Below are 19,046 nucleotides of genomic sequence, written 5' to 3'. Positions count from 1 at the left end.
ATGAACTCCAGAATATGAGAAGCAGAGAAATCACTGCAGCCCTGCCATAAGTAAGTTTTGAATGGAGGAGGCATTTTATGGAAAATGTATAGCATACATAGTCCAAAAATCCAGATCAACATCTTCCACCTAAATCTGTTACTTACTCTCAGCTCCTGACATAAGTAGATTTCTGGGTCTGTTTGTATTTTTTCCCTTGAATCATAGAAATGTAATTACTTTAAGACACAGTACTTGTTATGGCCCTGATCTTCCAAGCTTTTCTGCTCAGCCACATCCTGCATATGCACTTTGCCCCACTGACTTCAGATATCTACCACATGGAATAATTATCAGGATCTGGAAGACTCAGGCCCCTGGCTATTAACTTTCTACCATGCTAAAAATTAACCATTTATTTCTACTTTTTGTTTCTTGTATCCTTATACAGTTTTTAATCCAAGACAATACATCAACTGATTTTCCTTTAGTCACCCACATACTGATACATTCAAAGAATCATAAAAGATAAGTGAGACAATTTTACTTTGCAAAACCAACACTTGGTTTGACCCTATCATATCATGATCTTCCAGGTGTATTATTATCATTCTATTTTTATGATTATTTCAATCAACCAACTACAGATGTAAGGTTTACTAGACTGTAATTCCCTAGATCTCCGCTAGAGCGGTTTTAAAATATAGCTTCAATCCTCTGTTAGAGTATCTGTTTTTAATGAGAGTTTGCCTATTTTTTGTTGGCAACTTATTTCTAGGCTCCCTCAGAAATCTTGGATGTATATTTGCAGTGAAGACTGATGCATAGAAATCATTTAGCTTCTTGGCAATGTCTTTACTTTCCTTAATTGCTCCTTTTACTACCTAGCGATCTAGCAGACACATCAATTCTTTCACTGGGTTCCTGCTTCTGACACTCACAAAGAATTTTTGTTGTCTGTTTCTATACTCTTAGCTATTTGCTCTTCAAAATCCATCTTAGCCCTTCTAATATCTCTAACATATTGCCTGCTGTAATTTATGCTTCTATATATTAACTAAGATTAGACTAAGATGAAGTGCCGTTCATATCAAATCACAAGGCAAGGATCACAAAGGAACAACAACAACAAAGCAATGCTTATTAAAGACATGTTTAGGGCTATTGTATAAAGTTTACTTTCCTGTAATCATGACACATTTGGAGGGCCTTCTCAAGATATTGATGCTTGGTAATAACTTGAACCTGTAAGCCTTTCCAAGATGTATAGCTGGGAATACCAGGCTGCTCTTATTCCAGGACAATGAACACCGTCTATGCATGTGTGTAAGCATGGTTAAGCACTGGGTAAAATCCTTAACCTTATCACATCATGATCTTCCACACTGGGAGAGATGGGGGGGGGACTCTTAAGCCTTTTGCAAGAACAGAAGGTAAAAATGGCTTGGGTGTGGCTGGAAAATGGGCCTGTCTGAGGAGCCATGATATCAGGCACAGTCTATTCACGCACAATCGATTCCCCCTTTGCTCTCTCTGCCTTGTTCATCACTATTTTATTGCACCTATACACACACAGTATTCCAAACCTATGCTGTTCACTCTCAAGGGCTATAGGGAACAAATACATTACATGTGCACAGGGAAAGGATTCATATTTGTCTGTAATTTTCATTTTCTTGTAGGCATTTATTTCTTTACATTCCAGGCTCTTTGAGCTGAACTAACATTTATTGGTCTGTTCTGTAAATGGGCTCACTATAAATAACTTTCGACTCACTTATATTGAAGGACATAGTTTTGCCTTAATAATCACCTGCCTTGACAGTTGTCCCATGCAATACTCCAGTTCTTTTAAAGACCACCACCATAAATCTTAATGTAACCCACTCTTACTGCACCACTAAACAAAATGAACTTTAACAAACTGGTGCATACATGGAAGCAGAGAACTCCGTGTGTCTTTCCAATAAAAAAAAAAAAAGATACCACTGCATAATAGTGTTGCTGAAGTATTTTGGAACTTTACTACAAAACACTGTAGGGTTTGGTTGGCTGGCTGGTTCTTTTAAAGGGGCATGTGTAGTATCAAGGAGAGATTTAAAAAAATTGTTCAAGAATTACTGTTTTATACAGAAACAGCTGTCAAGACACTTTCATTTTAAAGCCCAGTAACCTTGACAACTTCTAAACTCACAAAAAGAAAAGGAGTACTTGTGGCACCTTAGAGACTAACAAATTTATTTGAGCATAAGCTTTCATGAGCTACAGCTCACTTCATCGGATGCATTCAGTGGAAAGCATTTGTTAGTTTCTAAGGTGCCACAAGTACTTTTCTTTTTGCAAATACAGACTAACATGGCTGCTACTCTGAAATCTAAACTCACAGTTCATCTCTAACCATTAAAGCCAATTTGAGATAGCAGGCTGAAGTTTCTGAATTAAGTGGGTATTATTTTCCATCCTCATCATAAGACTCATGGATGTTTAAAGAATCTATGCTTTGACCCCTAACCAGAATTTGAGAAAATGCTCAGACCTTCAGTGAAAATGAAGAATTTGGTGGATTTTAATGGTTCTATTACAGGTGTGAAATTTCTGGCATCTTGCCCAAAATGTGCAACAACAAAAGGCAGAATTCATGACTGAAAAGTCCTTCTTTCACTCACAACACCTCCATCTCCCACAACACTCCGAATTGGCCAAAACACTGTACAAGGATAGTGTGAAATAAAGATAAAGCTAACGTCCAGAAACAGATACTTCGTAAGTGCTCACTGCAAAATTTTTATTTTCAGGGCCTGAGCGCTGCAGCCCAGACTACCCATACACTGTCAAAACCCCAACCTGGGGGATGTGAGAATCCACTCTCCCACAATGAGAAACTGTTCCATTCCTCCGTGGTTTTCTTTAGGCCTGATCCTACAGCTCCTACAAGACCTAGGCCCCAGGCACATAGTTTTTCCATCTAGTCAGGCTTTCATTTAAGACATGTCCCTACTTATATAATCCAAATGTTTGCAAGGATGCAAAATTCTTTTGCCTCATTTGTTTTGGTCAACCTAAAAGCCAGGGACTTGATTCTCCACAAAGAGAATATGAGAATCTTACTTCCCTTATAGTAACTGGAGTTTCTTTCAGATGTGTGATCCCTATCTGTATTTCACTATATACATACACTCCATGCGCCCAGAGCTGGAGTATTTTGAAAGTAATGCCCATTGGTCTGCACACATGTGGTCTTACCTCATTCCACCAACCAAGGAGATAAAGGGCAGGGTGGACCAACCACCTCTGCAATTCCTTCTCCACTGTGAATCAGAGAATATCCAAAGCAGAAGAGATGAAGGGTGAGTAGTGGAATACAAATAAGGACCACACCTTTTGAAGAACTTCCAGTTACAATAAGGTAAAGTAACTTTCTCTTTTTTGAATGCTGGCCCCTATGGTTATTCCACTGTGAGTGACTGACAAGCATTACTCAAATAGGAGCAGAATGCAAGGTCACAGATGGCAGAGGGGAACAAAGGACTGCTATTCTAAAAGATTAATCAGTACAGGAGTTCTGTACCAAGGAATGGGGTGTAGCAAATGTGTGATTGACCTCCACGTAGCTGCCTTACAGATTTCAAGCAGATGCACCTCTTGAAGCAACATCATAGATGTTGCTTGTGCTTATGTGGAATGACCTCTTACCCCATGAGGAGAGGGAAAATTAGACAACTGATAGCAGAGCAAAATATAGCCTAAGATACATTTTGAGTTTCTTTGAGAGGATACAGCCTGATCCCTGACCATTTCTGCTATGGCGAAAAATAGTCTCTGTTTTTGTTCTCTTCATAAAAAAGGCTAAGGCTTGCTTAACATCAATGGAATGGAGCCTCTTTTCTTCTGAGGTGTGAGGTTTTGGGAAGTGGATAGACTGGCTTAGGTGAAACTTGGAGACTACTTTGGGGGTGAATTTAGGATGTAAACCTAATGAAACATTGTCCTTGTGGAATATAGCGTAAGAAGGATCTCCCATCAATGTCCTAAGTTCAGCATCCCTCCTGACTAACATGACGGCTACCCAAATTGGGACCTTCAGGAATAGGAGAAATATGGAGCAAGAAGCTAATGGTTCAAAAGCTGGCTTGGTAAGTACTGAAAGAACACGATTCAAGTCCTATTGAGGAGTCCTATTTGGGTTTTTTTTATTACATGCAGAAGGGTTCTGATTAGGCCTTTCCAGGATCTGCTAGTCAGAGGGTGTACGAAGATCGAGTAGCTCTGTGAAAGCAGATAATATGCATTGATTGCTAACAGGTGGATCCATAAGGAACTGACAGACGAATCTGTTGTCTTCAAGGAAAGAATACAGTCCAGAATGAGAGGAATATCTATGGCTTCTGGAGAAATAAGTCTTTGATGCACACAGACAGAGAAACGCTTCCAATTGACTAGGTATCAATTCCTAGTGGAAATCTTCCTACTATTAGAAAGGAAGTTCTGTACAGTTTCTGAACATTACTCTAAGGACAATGCCCATCCAAAAAACAGGCTCTGAGATGAAACAGATGCGGGTTGGGCTGTCAATTAATCACAATTAACTCACATGATTAACTCAGAAAAATTAATCGTGATTAATCACAGTTTTAACTGCACTGTTAAACAATAATAGAATACGAACTGAAATTTATTACATTTTTGAATGTTCTTCTACATTTTCAAATATATTGATTTCAATTACAGCACAGAATACAAAGTGTACAATGCTCACTTGATATTTTTATTACAAATATTTGTACTGTAAAAATGATAAAAGAAATAGTATTTTTCAATTCACCTCATACAAGTACTGTAGTGTGATCTCTTTATCGTAAAAGTGCAACTTAGAAATGTAGATTTATTTTTTGTTACATAACTGCACTCTAAAATAAAACAATGCAAAACTTTAGAGCCTGCAAGTCCTACTTCTTGTTCAGCCAATAGCTAAGGCAAACAAGTTTGTTTATAATTACAGTGTCACCTGAAAGGGAGAACAGGCGTTTGCATGGCACTTTTGTAGTAGGCATTGCAAGGTATTTACATGCCAGATATGCTAAACATTCACATGCTTCTTCACGCTTTGGTCACCATTCCAGAGGACATGCTTCCATGCTGATGATACTCGTTAAAAAAAAAAATGCGTAACTACATTTGTGACTGAACTCCTTGGGGGAGTCTCCTGCTCTGTGTTTTACCCGCATTCTGCCATATATTTCATATTATAGAAATCCTGGATGATGACCCAGCACATGTTGTGCATTTTAAGAACACTTTCACTGCAGTTTTGACGAAACACAAAAAAGGTACCCATGAGAGACTTCTAAAGATAGCACTCGACCCAAGATTTAAGAATCTGAAGTGCCTTCCAAAATCTGAGAGACGTGAAGTGTGGAGCATGCTTTCAGAAGTCTTAAAAGAGCAACACTCTGAGGCGGAAACTACACAACCTGAACCACCAAAAAAGAAAATCAACCTTCTGCTGGTGGCATCTGACTCAGATGATGTAAGTGAACGTCTGTCCGTCCACACTGCTTTGGATTGTTATCAAGCAGAACCTGTCATCAGCATGGGCGTATGTCGTCTGGAATGGTGGCTGAAGCACGAGGGACATATGAATCTTTACCGCATCTGGCACGTAAATATCTTGCAACACCCACATTTTTTCTGTATGTTGTTTTGTCAGAATGATGCTACAAGATGCACCTGCATAAGATATTGACTGCACACATGCTAACTATATAGAGACTCACTGCTAAGAAACTTTTTGATATAACTGGTTCCAAGTGCCATACTATATTCTCAGCAAAAGATATTGGGCTAGATTCTCAATGACACTAACATCCCTTTAATTATCCAGAGCAGCAGAAGGAGGCTTAAGTATCTGAGAATCTAACCTATTACTGGCACACAGTTCAAGCACTGTCCTGTGTTTTTAGTATTCTCCTCTCTCTGTGTGATTAAAGGGAATATTGCAAGAGTAAATGTAAAAATGAAAATATTACATTGCCCAACTAAAGAGATCTTTACAAAAAGTCTGGTTCTGAAAATAAGAGTGCATAAATACATAACACAGACTACACTATTCTGCAGTTTCACCATCTATAGTCCAAAGTCTCCCACAGCTATTTGCCAGTGGAACTGAATGACACAACAACAGCTTATATAACTGCAGTACTAATGGTACTACCGCACTGCCTACAAAAAACCCATGTAGCTCAAGAGTAAAAGTCATTCATGATTACTTAATAAGGCTAGATACTTCATGTCATTAGGGAGGCCATATGCTTTTGAAATGGATCCCCTAAGGACATAGTATTTCAATCAAGGATACAAAATGTGTTTCTTAACAAGTAATCTTACAAAGTTTGAGTCACTCCTATTGGAGACACAAATACATTCAGTGCTAGCTGGAAACAACAACTTTGCATAAGGTATGTAATGCTGTCACTGTTACACCATATCTACTATCCACAGCACTTCCCTTCCCTTCCCTCCAATTCTGTCCTACAGTGGTCCAGGAACACAGTGGTCCAGGAAGCGAATAAACAAACAAACAAACAAAAATATACTCTCCATCCCAACAACATTTACTTATTATACAGGATTTTCCAACAAGAGAGTGTAGAGTGCTTTACAGGTGCCATGTCTCGCTGCTATATGTTGTGATGGTGATAACAATTGCTTTGTACACATTCAGTTTTGTCTTGAGGGAGATTTTTTGAATTGTCACATGTTGTTGAGTCTTCCAAATGCAGTGTTTGCCTTTCCGATCCTTCTTATTTCATCAGAATTAGTACCATCTTGACTGATGGTACTTCCAAGATATGTAAAATTGTCCACCTTCTCCAATTTTGATTTCTGTCCCTGAAGTCCTCATTAACATGACTTAACATTTCTTTGCATTGTATCTCAATCCTATCTGTGACATTCTGTACCTCATGGGAATACCCTACACCCCCCATGTTCATCCTTATAATATGATTGTGTGGTATCTAATGCAGTTTGTCATGTTTGGTGTCTTTGGAAGGCTCATGATGCAGTGACCATTGTTGTTATAGTGATGTTATAGTAATTGTTGTTTCAGTAATGTTACAATTTGTAATTTCATGTCTATAGTTATGAGGCTGAAAATGTATCCTCATGGCTTACAGCAATCCCAGGCAAAAACTCTCCAGGAGCAGAGTGGCAGTTCACACTTCATCAGGGCATGTATGGGACAAAACCAGCCCAGCCTTAGAGGAACAAAGGACACTGGCCTAGGCAACAATGGATCTGTTAGACTCTCCAGTAAGTCACCCCCCTTCCTTTGGTCAGATTGGGACTGCGATGAGGTAATGCCCTGACTCTGAAGGGTGTGTGGGGGAAGCCAAGAGGGAAGAAAGGACATGATAAAAGGGAAAGACATTTGACATGCTCTTCCTCTCTCCTCCACCCTCCATCTACAGACATTACCACCAAGTGACTGAAGCACTAATCAAAGGGGAGAGCCTGGCTGAAGGGCAACCAGCCAGCCTGTAGTGAGAAGCATCTAAGTTTGTAAGGGCACTGAAAGTGTTAAGATCAGCTTAGAATGGGTTTTGCTTTTATTTCATTTGACCAAATCTGACTTGTTATGCTTTGACATATAATCACTTAAAATGTATCTTTGTAGTTAACAAATCTGTTTGTATATTCTACTTGAAGCAGTGTGTTTGGTTTGAAGTGCGTCAAAGACTCCCCTTGGGATAACAAGCCTGGTACATATCAATTTCTTTGTTAAACTGACGAACTCATAAGCTTGCAGTGTCCAGCAGGCATAACTGGACACTGCAAGACAGAGATTCCGAGGGTTGTGTCAGAGATATTGGCTAGTGTCATTTGGTTGCACAATCCAAGGAGCAGCTTACATGCCAGAGGTTGTGCGTGAACAGCCCAGGAATGGGGATTCTCACAGTAGAGCAGGGTAAGGCTGGCTCCCAGAGTCAAGGATTGGAGTGACCGAGAAGATCAACAGTGCAGATAACACCAGAAGGGAACATCACACTATCTTCTCCATTATTTCTTTTACTTGGTTTGTGTATTTTTGTAATCCATTGGCATCTTTATTGATAAGAGCAATGTCATCAGCAAAGTCTAGATCAAATAGCCTTGAATTGTTCAATTTTAGGTCACATGTATCACTGTCGCACTGTTTTAATCCATAGTCGATGACTAGCATAAACAAAAATGGAACCAGGATGGTCTTAAATACTAGCTTTCTAACTCCATAAGTGGAATGGATTGCTACATATTCAGCCTGCAGCATTCTCAGCTGATAGCCAATCATCATGGACAATTGTGATCCTAAAGCTAAATAGTCCCTCAAGACAAGTGGGATGCTACAACAGGTTAAAATTGCCCCATGCAGCGTATTCTCTTGAAGTTCACTTCTTACCCTACACATACAGTACTCTTCCAATATAACCCAAATTTGCCTATTGAATTAGCATAGTATCTCTGCGACACTCTGTACCTCAAAGTAGCACCCTGGGACCCCCATAGTCACTACTGTGATATGATTATATGTTTTATACAAAGTATACCTTGTGATGTATCATTTTAAAAGTCTTGATCTGTTGAACATTAATAACCTGTTGGATTGTATGTATGATCATTGTATGTGAAGTTATGAAGTATTGCTACATGTGTTACTGAAATATGTTGTGAGGCTGGGAACAGCCATAACCAGTCTTTCAGTTACAACAAAGGAGTAGCCACATGGCATTAATGGCTCATCAACACACAATCCACTATCCTATTGACTTTTCAGAGGAGGCACATAAACCATGGAGGCAGACTAATCCACAGCAAAGATCTTTCCAGTAAGCTGGAAGAAAATATAAAAGTGTGTGGCAAAATACCCTGTTCGCCTCAGTAGGCTCAGTCCTTTTTAGCCTTGGAGACTCAGGTTTGGGGCAAGGCGAATCCTTATAGGTAGCACAGGGTCCTAGTACTCCTCTCCTCAGTCAGTCCCTTGTGCTTGTTTTCCTTCCCTTCTGGAGAGTAAGTGCAGCCTCCCTACTGGGAAGGTCTGGTATCTTGCTGCAAACAGTCTACTGGCAGCTTCCCTGCTCCTCTCACTCCCTCACTCTCCCCCTCCTACTACCCAGGGGAGGATTTAAAAAGGTCCCAAGTAGTTGAAGTCAGCAGAACCTAATTGGTTCCTTAGCAACCCCTTTTCCAGCTAAACACTATTGTCCCATGGTTCTCTCTCCTCAGTGGATAGGGAGGGGCCTTTTAATCCCCTGGGACTAATTAGTACCCCCCTTTTGTAGCTGTTTGTCCTGGGTTTACCACAAGAGACACAGTGACATTATTACTTCGCCTCCTCCCGCCCCACAAATCTCAACACCTGGAGGAAGGTCTGGAAACAAAGACAATTGAACTGGGGAAGGGTGGTCCCAGGCTGGAAGGCTGTCCAGTCTGTGTATTGAGGATCTGTAACCTGATTTACCATCTGTCAGGGTGAGACACTGCTTGATTCAAATCCTGCTTAGTTTATAGAACTTAAGAAATAAAAATATATTCACAGTCTAAGTAACCAATTTTGATCTCTATGCTTGCTACTTATAATCACTTAAAATCTACCATTCTGTAGTTAGTAAATCTGTTTTATATTTTACCTCAAACAGTGTGTTTTGGTTGAAATGCTTGAGAAATCTCAGCTCAGGTTAACAAGGGCTGTTGCACGTCCACTACCTTTTTTGACATCAGCCTCACAGTGTGAGAGGCAGCCCAGGTTCGTGGGACAGATGCTCAGAGGTCCCACAGTCCAGGTTGCACCCCAAGGACCCCATCACAATCTCCCAAAAGCACCGTTTTATTATGGTATCTTTCATACTAAAATAGGTAGCACAAAAAGTTTCAAAGCTAACTGCTGCCTTGGGTATTTACACCCAAGTAATATATTAAACAAAGGCAACTGAATGACAGTGATATAATTTTCTGGGGATGCTCTGCTGAGGTAAACACCAATACTTACAACTTACAAAGTGTCTTTATACATAAAAGTTTAATACAAATATTAATCATAAAAGCTTATTAACCACAAAACACATGAATGCAGTTAGTGTCCTAATATAGAATTATAACCCAATAGTTCAAAAGATGCCTATTATTTTATGTAATGCTTCGATTCAAATCACCCCTCTATTTTGCTCCTCAAACTCTAGCTGACTCCTTGGCAGTGTCTAAGAAGCTAGCTCAGCACTGCTACCTTGGCAGAGGCTGAGCATTCATTCATATGTCACAACCCATGAATCACATGCTGCAAGTGAAAGCAAACAGACTGAGGTTGTTCTGCCTCAATTTTCTCATCCTCAATTATTTTCTCATACACAACTGCTGTGCATTTAATATGTGCCATTCGTGTAACATGGGACAATATTCCAAAAGAAAGACACCTCCAGATAATCCTATTCCAAAGAGATTCCTCACATATCCATTCATCAGTAGTAACACTCAACACTTTACATCTTCACATCACTTTACAAATATAATGTTAACACACACAGCCTTACAACATCCTTGCAAAGACAGCATTACTATCCTCTTCACGGATGGAGAAACTTGCCCATAATTACTCAGCAAGTGAAAGAGCTTCAAGAGTTCCTCTTTCCTCATCCAGCGATTAGTCCACTAGAGAGATCCTGCTGCCTCTCTTTTTATACATTAGCAGTGAAAATCTTGTCCTATTGAAGTCAATGGGCGTTTTGCCATTGGCATCAATGGGCCAGGATTTCATCCTGATTTCTTCCCCCACAGTTCTTCCTACCATTCTCCCCTCAATCATGTTGTTTTATTGTTGTTGTGTGTTGTTGTTTTATTTATTTATTTTTGCTTCTCATTATTTTCAGGTAGATATTTTTACCAGTAGCCTTGTGACACCCAGCACTTAAACAGGATCCTTCACTCTTGACTTCCAAGTCATGACTCTCATTGACTTCAGTGGCAGAGGATCAGACCCTTAGAAAGGGTCTTTAGAAAGTATCCTAGCATCTATAATCAACAAGATACCTTCTCTTTTTCTCTCCTTCTCACTTAATTAATCTTTACAATTAAAACAGACTTGGCAATTTGTCATGAATCTGAAAATATGGCTTTTGATTCTTAGAACAGTCTGAGCCAACTGTGTTGAGAGGTGATGTTCCCAGGACTACAGGGAGTAAAATAAATTAAATCTAAATGCATAATAAGGATGTGGATGACCTAAATACATGTGTCTGGTCTGCAACATAGCTCTGGTGTGTTATTTGTAGATTTCAGACACATGGGGGGAGGGCAAAAGGGGGGAGATAACAGCCATCCCCTGACAGCGAACTCCTGTTTGCATTTAAATGAAAAATCACTCTCAGAGGATTTCATTATGTGTCCTTTAATGATTACAATAAAGTTTTTGTGACTATAAGTATGATTGAGACCACTCTTAAAAGTGCTTTCAGAATGCTCAGCTACATGCAACCTGCATGACTTAAATTTTAAGTATGTTCCTGCTCCCAATTAAATCAATGCAAAAACCCCAGGCCCCATATAAGGATGATGAGCAAACTTTAATAGATCAGATTGCAGTTTTTAGCCCAGCCCCTTGTGTAAAGAAAGCACGATGATAATAGCTTGATATGAGCAAGTACAACTTCCGGTAATAAAAGGCCTTGAGTGCTTAGTCTGAGTTGCAATCCAGCTGTATCAAAATCCAGATGACTGAATGTGTAAGAATTTACTGAAAAGTAGACACGTAATCCCACCACTCTCAGTTACAGAGATGAAAATCTGGGGAAACTCCAGTGAAGTTAGTTCAGATTTACACTGACGTAACAGAGCAGAATCTGCACTGAACTGCCTTAAGGTAAATTCCCTCTCCTGGTCAACTGCTCCATCGTGTTCCAAATTGTATTATTGTTGATTTTTAGCGTGATCCTCCATTGCGATTAGTATCTCTGGGGAAATGATGAGAGCACTCAACTCCCAATGAATTCAGGGTGACATGATTCTCAGAGGCCACTCATGCAGAATCAGCCCCTTAGATTACAAGATCTCTGGGACAATGACAATGCCCTGCTTCATATTTTGAACAAGTTGGGTATGCTGCTGGCACTCGCTACATAACAATTTATACTAAACTTTCAAGTGAGGAAAGAGTTTGGCAGCAATCAACATAGGGTAAAGTCACAAGTGTTCATCAATACAGAATGGAAAAAGTGGTAAGCAGCCTCTGAGCTGTTTCAACATGATCAAGATGTGGATAATCAACTCTGTATATCCCGACTCTGCATAGTTATGACTAACTTATTGGAATATTGCACATTCTTCAAGCAATTCAAGCTATTTTTGGCTTCCAACACAAAACAGTGCTGCTTTTCTTTTCAAAACAGCCTAATTTACTTTGGCTTATTCAAGATCTGAAAATGCTGAAACAGCAAAAAGAAAAAAATATCATGGCAGCAAGTCATTTTCATACAAACACATTTCAGCTGGTGACAACTGCAAAACATGGAGAGAGAAACCTTGGTTCCTGGGAAATTACCAGAGTACTGGTTACAAAAGTGCAATGTATGATCGTGTGTACAGGCCAGGGCAGAGCGGATATTCATCTGATGATTTTAGATAATCTGAAAATGGCAAAACATGGACTTTTACAGTCACAGAGAAACAAAAGCAATAGATGTTGGTGAATATTCCAGTATTGGTTCAAGCATTATTAAAATCTCATCAGGGAGTGCTTAACAATGGAGTTATAATATTGTGGAGCTATGACAATTTACACCCGCAAAGGATCTTCCCTTTGAGTTCTCTCTGTATACATGCTACACATTGTTGTTTGTATTTGTACACACACAAATACACCTACACATGTATGCTTTCTTTTCAGTGAAACTTTGGTGCCATTTGGAATGACCCACTTAACATGGGGCATATTCTAAGGAACACCATCTTCAATTTATAAAAGTTCATGTAAAAAGAAAGCAAAAGCAATATAAGCAGAAAAGCAGTACCTGAGTTACACTGGTGTAAATTCACAGTAACTACATTACATGAATAAGCTACTGAAGAAATACACGGCTGTATTATACCCTCTTTCGCCTCCCCCAGGATGAAAGATATGCCATATATTATAGACAAGTTCTCGAATTTGTCACATATTTGGCTGATTTTTTTAAAAAGGTATATTTCTGAAGTTAAAAAAACCAAACTTTTAAAACTATGAGCTATATTCTGATCTCGATATACTAGTGTAAAACTAGTCACTCCACTGAAGTCAAGGGAACTGCTTAGGATGTACACCAACATAAATCAAAGCAGAATTTTACTCCCCATCTCCATAACTAAGCAAATAACCATATGGTGGTTTCTTCACTAAGCTATTTACTGAAATGTTGGCAGTTCTTCGTACAACATTATGTCTAAAATATAAATAAACAAATCCAGCAATCATTCAGTTAGAAGATTTTTCAGTTGTTAAAAAAAAAAAAAAGTACCCCAGCTTAGTATAAAAATGAACTGAGATCATTTTAATACAAATCTATAATCAAGTTCACAAAGAGGAAGGAAGTTTGCTGCTCTCAAGGAGCCCTGTCTGATTTCAAGAAGCATCACTGCAACAGCGCTGACATATAACCAGGCAATGAGAGGGACAGCTGCAGTCCCTCACCACCCACATGATTCTGAGTGAAAGAACAGAACAATCACGAGGCAGAGCTCCTCTGTTAGGAAGCCTGAAGGGATGTTCTTTGCGATGGCATCAAGTGAGAAGACAAGAAGGAAAAAATCCCAACATGCAGCTAACAAATACTAAGAGGGCAGGCCCTGTCAATTTTAAGAAGTTTTCTGGAGAACAGCATGTAGGTGTTAAAAATAATTCTTCAGACTTTTGACATTATGAATTCAGCGTTCCATTTGGAGTTGTCTGAGAAGATACAAGGTGCACGTCACCTTTAACATTCCTTTAAAAAAAAACCCTACTCTAACTAGCATGTAAGGTGTTTGATGTGGTACCTCATGATACTTTGATTAAAAACCTAGAGCAATATAAAATTAACATGGCACACATTGAATGGATTAAAAACTGGCTAAATAATAGGTCTTAAAATGCAACTGTAAACAGAGAATCACTATCAAGCTGGTATGTTTCCCTATTCGGTGCCAAAGGGATCAGTTCTTGGCCCTGCACTATTTAACACTTTTGTTAATGACCTGGAAGAAAACATAACATCATCACTGATAAAATTCGCAGATGACACGAAAATTGAGGGAGTGGTAAACAATGAAGAGGACAGGTCACTGATTCAGAGCAATTTGGATTGCTTGGTAAACGGGGTGCAAGCAAACGACATGTGTTTTAATAATGCTAAATGTGAACATATACATCTAGGAATAAAGAACATACGTCATACATACAGGATGGGGGACTCCATCCTGAGAAGCAGTGACTTTAAAAAAAAGAATTGGGAGTTGTAATGGACAATCAGATGAACATGAGCTCAACTGTGATGCTGTGGCCAAAGGAACGAATGCGATCCTGGGATGCATAAACAGGGGATCTTGAGTAACAGAAAGGTTATTTTACCTCTGTATTTGGCACTAAAGAGACCACTGCTAGAATACTGTGTCCAGTTCTGGTGCCCACAATTCAAAAAGGATGTTGATAAATTGGAGAGGGTTGAGAAAAGAACCATGAGAATGATTAAAGGATGAGAAAACATGCCTTGTAATGATACACTCAAGGATCTCAATCTATTTAGTTTAACAAACAGAAGGTTAGAGATGACTTTTACAGTCTGTATCTACATGGAGAACAAATATTTAATAATGGATTCTACAATCTAACAGAGAAAAGTATAACAAGATCCAATGGCTGGATGTTGAAGCTAGACAAATTCAGAATCAAAACAAGGTGTAAATTTTTTACAGTGAGAGTAATTAACCACTGGAACAATATACCAAGAGTCATGGTGGATTTTCAATCACTAATAATTTTTAAATCAAGAAGGGAAGTTTTTCTAAAAGGTCTGCTCTAGGAATTATTTTGAGGAAGTTCTATGGCCTGTGTTACACAAGACATTAGACCTGATCATCACAGTGATCCCTTCTGGCCTTGGAATCTATTAACAAAACCTGGTTTGGTTTATATTTTAAACTATTTCTGTATTTAACAATTATTATCCACCATGTGAACCGATTTAAATCAAAGTGATTTAAGTCAGCAAGCAAGAATTTTTGTACTTTCGAGTTATTTTCCAAAGGAAAAGTTGATGCTCTTTGGCTAGTAACTGTTAAAACATAGTGATTTGCAAATAAATACTTCCTTTACACTACATTTGGTATTTCTTTCTGCTAACCAGGAGGATACACAGTATCTATATATATTTAAGTAACTAGATAATTTAACGCACACTCATTCAGATTCTTAATTTTTACATTTTTTAAAATGTTGGAAAATGGTGAATGTTGCATTTCTCACTCTAATAGATCCTCATTAATTTTTTTCCTTGTGATTTGAGTCAAGCTCTATTTGGAATTGAATTGGAATTCAATTAAAAATCTGCTAAAATGGCATTTTAATTTTTGTATTAGTTAAATAAAATTACCTTAAATATGGTGGGTATGCAAGAAAAAAGTTGATCAAAACCTGTTTTGAATTTAAAACTAACTGTATTATACATAGTGAGTGAGTGAATTAAACTAATTGTTTCTGGTCACCATGTCCTTCAAGATTTTAGAACTAGTATATCTCAACATCTTACATTTTGTTTGTGTTCATAGACTGGAAAAGGAAAGAGCTTTCCTGCTTTTTTCAATTCCCACTCAGGTTTCTTAACTTTGAAGTAGTCATTGAACTGAACCAGCTGAATAAACCAAAATGAAGAAAATAGTCTCTGTGCACCTGCAGAAGAGGGTACTACAGTCAAAAGCTAGTTTAGTGTTTCAACAAACACTAGTTCTAGGTACTCAGCCAGGGATTTTTACCAGTTTGACTTTCTTAACACTTTGGCAGCAAACATATACTACTTAATATTATTTCTTTGAATGTAATTTAAATAATTTTAATAGATCAGTAAGTTTAGATCTTACCATGGGTTGTCATAATTTTAAATAGGTTTATTTTTAAAAATAAAAAATGAATTTAAATAAAAACCCCAATTTAAAAACAAAAACAATCTGTTTTGATTTATTTTAACAAACTTTTTCCACCCTGTTATCCACACTGCAGCCCCAGTGAACCACGACATCAATCAAAGTGCTAAGTGTGTACCTGAAGAATTACAAATCCATGTGTAATACAGGCATGTCAAAGCTCACTCACTGGGTGTGAGACTCTCTCATTAGCATGCCATCTCACTCTCACACACATTCCTAAGCTTATCTCACTCATTTTGAGTAACTATATAAAGATTTAAAACATTTCTCAGACACTGTAAGAGACAACAATTCATCCAGGGCCTCAGGCACAGGGCTCAGAGCTTGGAAACTGGTGGACTGTGGTAACCATAGAGACTACAGGCCCTTGTTCTATGCGCGCACATGTGGCGCCTACGCAGGTGTGTGTGTGTGTGTGTGTGTACTTAACAGTCAAAAAAATATGAGTTCGCCCAAAAAATTAGCAAGACTTGAACGAACGTTTGTATGTTCTGCAAAATACAATTCAAAATTTAAACCACACTGGACAACTTTATATCCTCAGGGATCTCCAATCATACAGGTTTTTGTTCCAACCCACAAATATATGTTTTTATTAAAATCTACTGGATTGCATTGCATATAGAATTCTCACATGCCCAAGACTAGGGTTTAGGGTCGCCAACCCTCCCGGATTGGCTGGGAGTCTACCGATCTCCTGATGCCTACTGAAAGCAATCTAGGAGATGTTAATAGGCCACTATAAGTCTAGTCGGCGGCGCAGCAGGGCTAAGGCAGGCTCCCTACCTGCCCTGGCTCCAAATGGTTCCGGAAACTATCAGCACCTCCCTGTGGCTCCTAGATGCAGGGGCCAACAGGAGGTCTCTGCACACTGCCCCCACCCCAAGTGCCAACTCTACAGCTTCCATTGGCCAGGAACCATGGCCAATGAGAGCTGTAGGGGCAATGCCTGCAGGCAGGGCAGTCTGCATAGCCATCAGGCTGCCCCTGAGCCTAGGAGCCGAACATGCAGGTCGCTTCTGGGAGCTGCTCGAAGTAAGCGCCACCCGGTCAGAGCCCACACCCTTCGCCCCCTCCCGCATCCCAACCCTCTGCCCCAGCCCTGAGCCCCCTCCCACACCCAAACTCCCTCCCAGAGCCCAGACTCTGCACTCCCTCTTGCACCCTGGTTAAAAAGGGGACCCGGTAGTGTCTGGTCAGATGTACTGACCGGATGCCAAAAGTCACTAACCCGCTCCAGCCCCTGCTCACCCAGGATCTCCTCCTCCCTGCAGGCAGCCTCTTTGTCAGGTTGGAGCAGCTCCCGTCCCAGCCTCAGAGCAGAGGGAGGCCAACGCTGTGTGGGAGAGGAAAAAGGAAGGTGGAGATGATTCAGTGAGTGATGAGGGGAGCAGTGTAGAGGTGCAAGTGATGGGGCAGGGCCTTCTGAGGAAAGAGGCAGAGCACAGGCAGGGCCTTGGGGGAAGAGGTGGAGCAGGGGGAGGGGTTTCGAGGGAAGAGGCAGGATAGGGGCAGGGCCTCAAGGGTCCAGTTAACACCAATTAGAAAGGTGGCAACCCTATCCTAGACTTTAGCATGAATTAGGACATACAAGTGTTTCATATGCTATATTAAGCAGTGAACATTTTAAAACAAACTGTTAAGTGCTGGTTGGATTAAAAACCTGGACTATTGCATGTCGCCAGGGACCAAAGATGAGAGTCCCTGTCTTAAGCAGTGAACTAACATTCCACCTGGAAAGTCTCACTTTTTGTGACTGTAAATCTCATTCTTAAGGACAGCCAACCCTTGGCATCTCTGATAATAATAATACTGGGCACACCCATGGCACCTTCATAGCACAAAATTGCAAAATACTTTGCAGCCATCATTAATTAAGCATCACAGCAATCCTGTGAAGTAAGCAACTATCACAAATTCAGACACTATGTCTAGAACTGGAAAACTGCTCCACTATCACCATTGGAGGTAACAAGGGACATACATCTACAATAGCAGAGAGAAGAGCCAGGAAGAAAAGGGGTATGGAGCAAAACCCTTTTAATAATAATGATGGAATGCAGTTATTCAGGAGGTGATGGATCGCTTTTCACTGAATGGAACAAGCAGATTAATTTAAATTTATCCTGGTAAAAACAAAAAAGGAACCCTGCTAGTTCCAGCAACCTCTCTCCCTTTCACACTGCAAAGTAAATTGATACTAGCTTCAAAGAAATTTTGAGGAGAGCACAATTTTTTACCCAACACTTTCTTCGTTCAGTTCTGTGTACTTTTCCCCCTTTTGTCCCACAGTTTCACATCTGTGCTCTCTGCATCTGCCCTCCGTCTGCTGCAGTACTGTCAACTCTCCTGATTTTGTCATGAGTCTCATTATAATTATTGTTTTTCTTAAAGCCCCAGCTCCTGGAGTCAAATGGGTGTGTGATGTTTTAAGCCTTCATTCTTAAAGAAAGAATAAGTTTCTAGCCCTCATGGCTGTTGAGAAAGCTTCAAAATGGGACCCAGTGCACCCTTAAGGTTCAAAAAGCAGAAGGTAAATAAAAAGAACACCAAATCTATTATTTTTACATAATCTCATGATCTTTTGTGAGCCTGACTCACGGTATTTGAACATTTGAGATTGGCACTACTGCTGCTGTCAGTCTTTCTCCCAATTTTATGCTCCCCTTATCCTTGCAGCCAGTGGCAGATTAATGCACAGGCCCACAGGGCTTATGCCCAAGGGACTTGGCCAATTTGGGGGCCCCAGGAGCACAAGAACCTGTGCAGAATGGGAAGGACCACCAGCACCAGAACTCTGGCCCTGCCCCTGCTCCTCCTCTTCCTCCAAACCCTGCCCCCAGCCACACCAGAAGCTGGAGCCAGGCTGAGGTAGGAGCCATCCAGGGAGA

At 39.9% G+C, this 19,046-nt stretch overlaps 1 protein-coding gene across 8 annotated transcripts in view; it reads right to left on the bottom strand.

Annotated features, from left to right (window-relative positions):
• Positions 1 to 19,046, bottom strand: part of TULP4 (TUB like protein 4) — a 273,173-nt gene that overhangs the window by 135,773 nt on the left and 118,354 nt on the right. The gene's annotated exons all lie outside the window — the stretch shown is intronic.

The sequence above is a fragment of the Dermochelys coriacea genome, chromosome 3, assembly GCF_009764565.3.
Source record: "Dermochelys coriacea isolate rDerCor1 chromosome 3, rDerCor1.pri.v4, whole genome shotgun sequence".
Classification (NCBI taxonomy): Eukaryota; Metazoa; Chordata; order Testudines; family Dermochelyidae; genus Dermochelys; species Dermochelys coriacea.
This window is presented reverse-complemented; position numbering and strand designations above follow the sequence as displayed.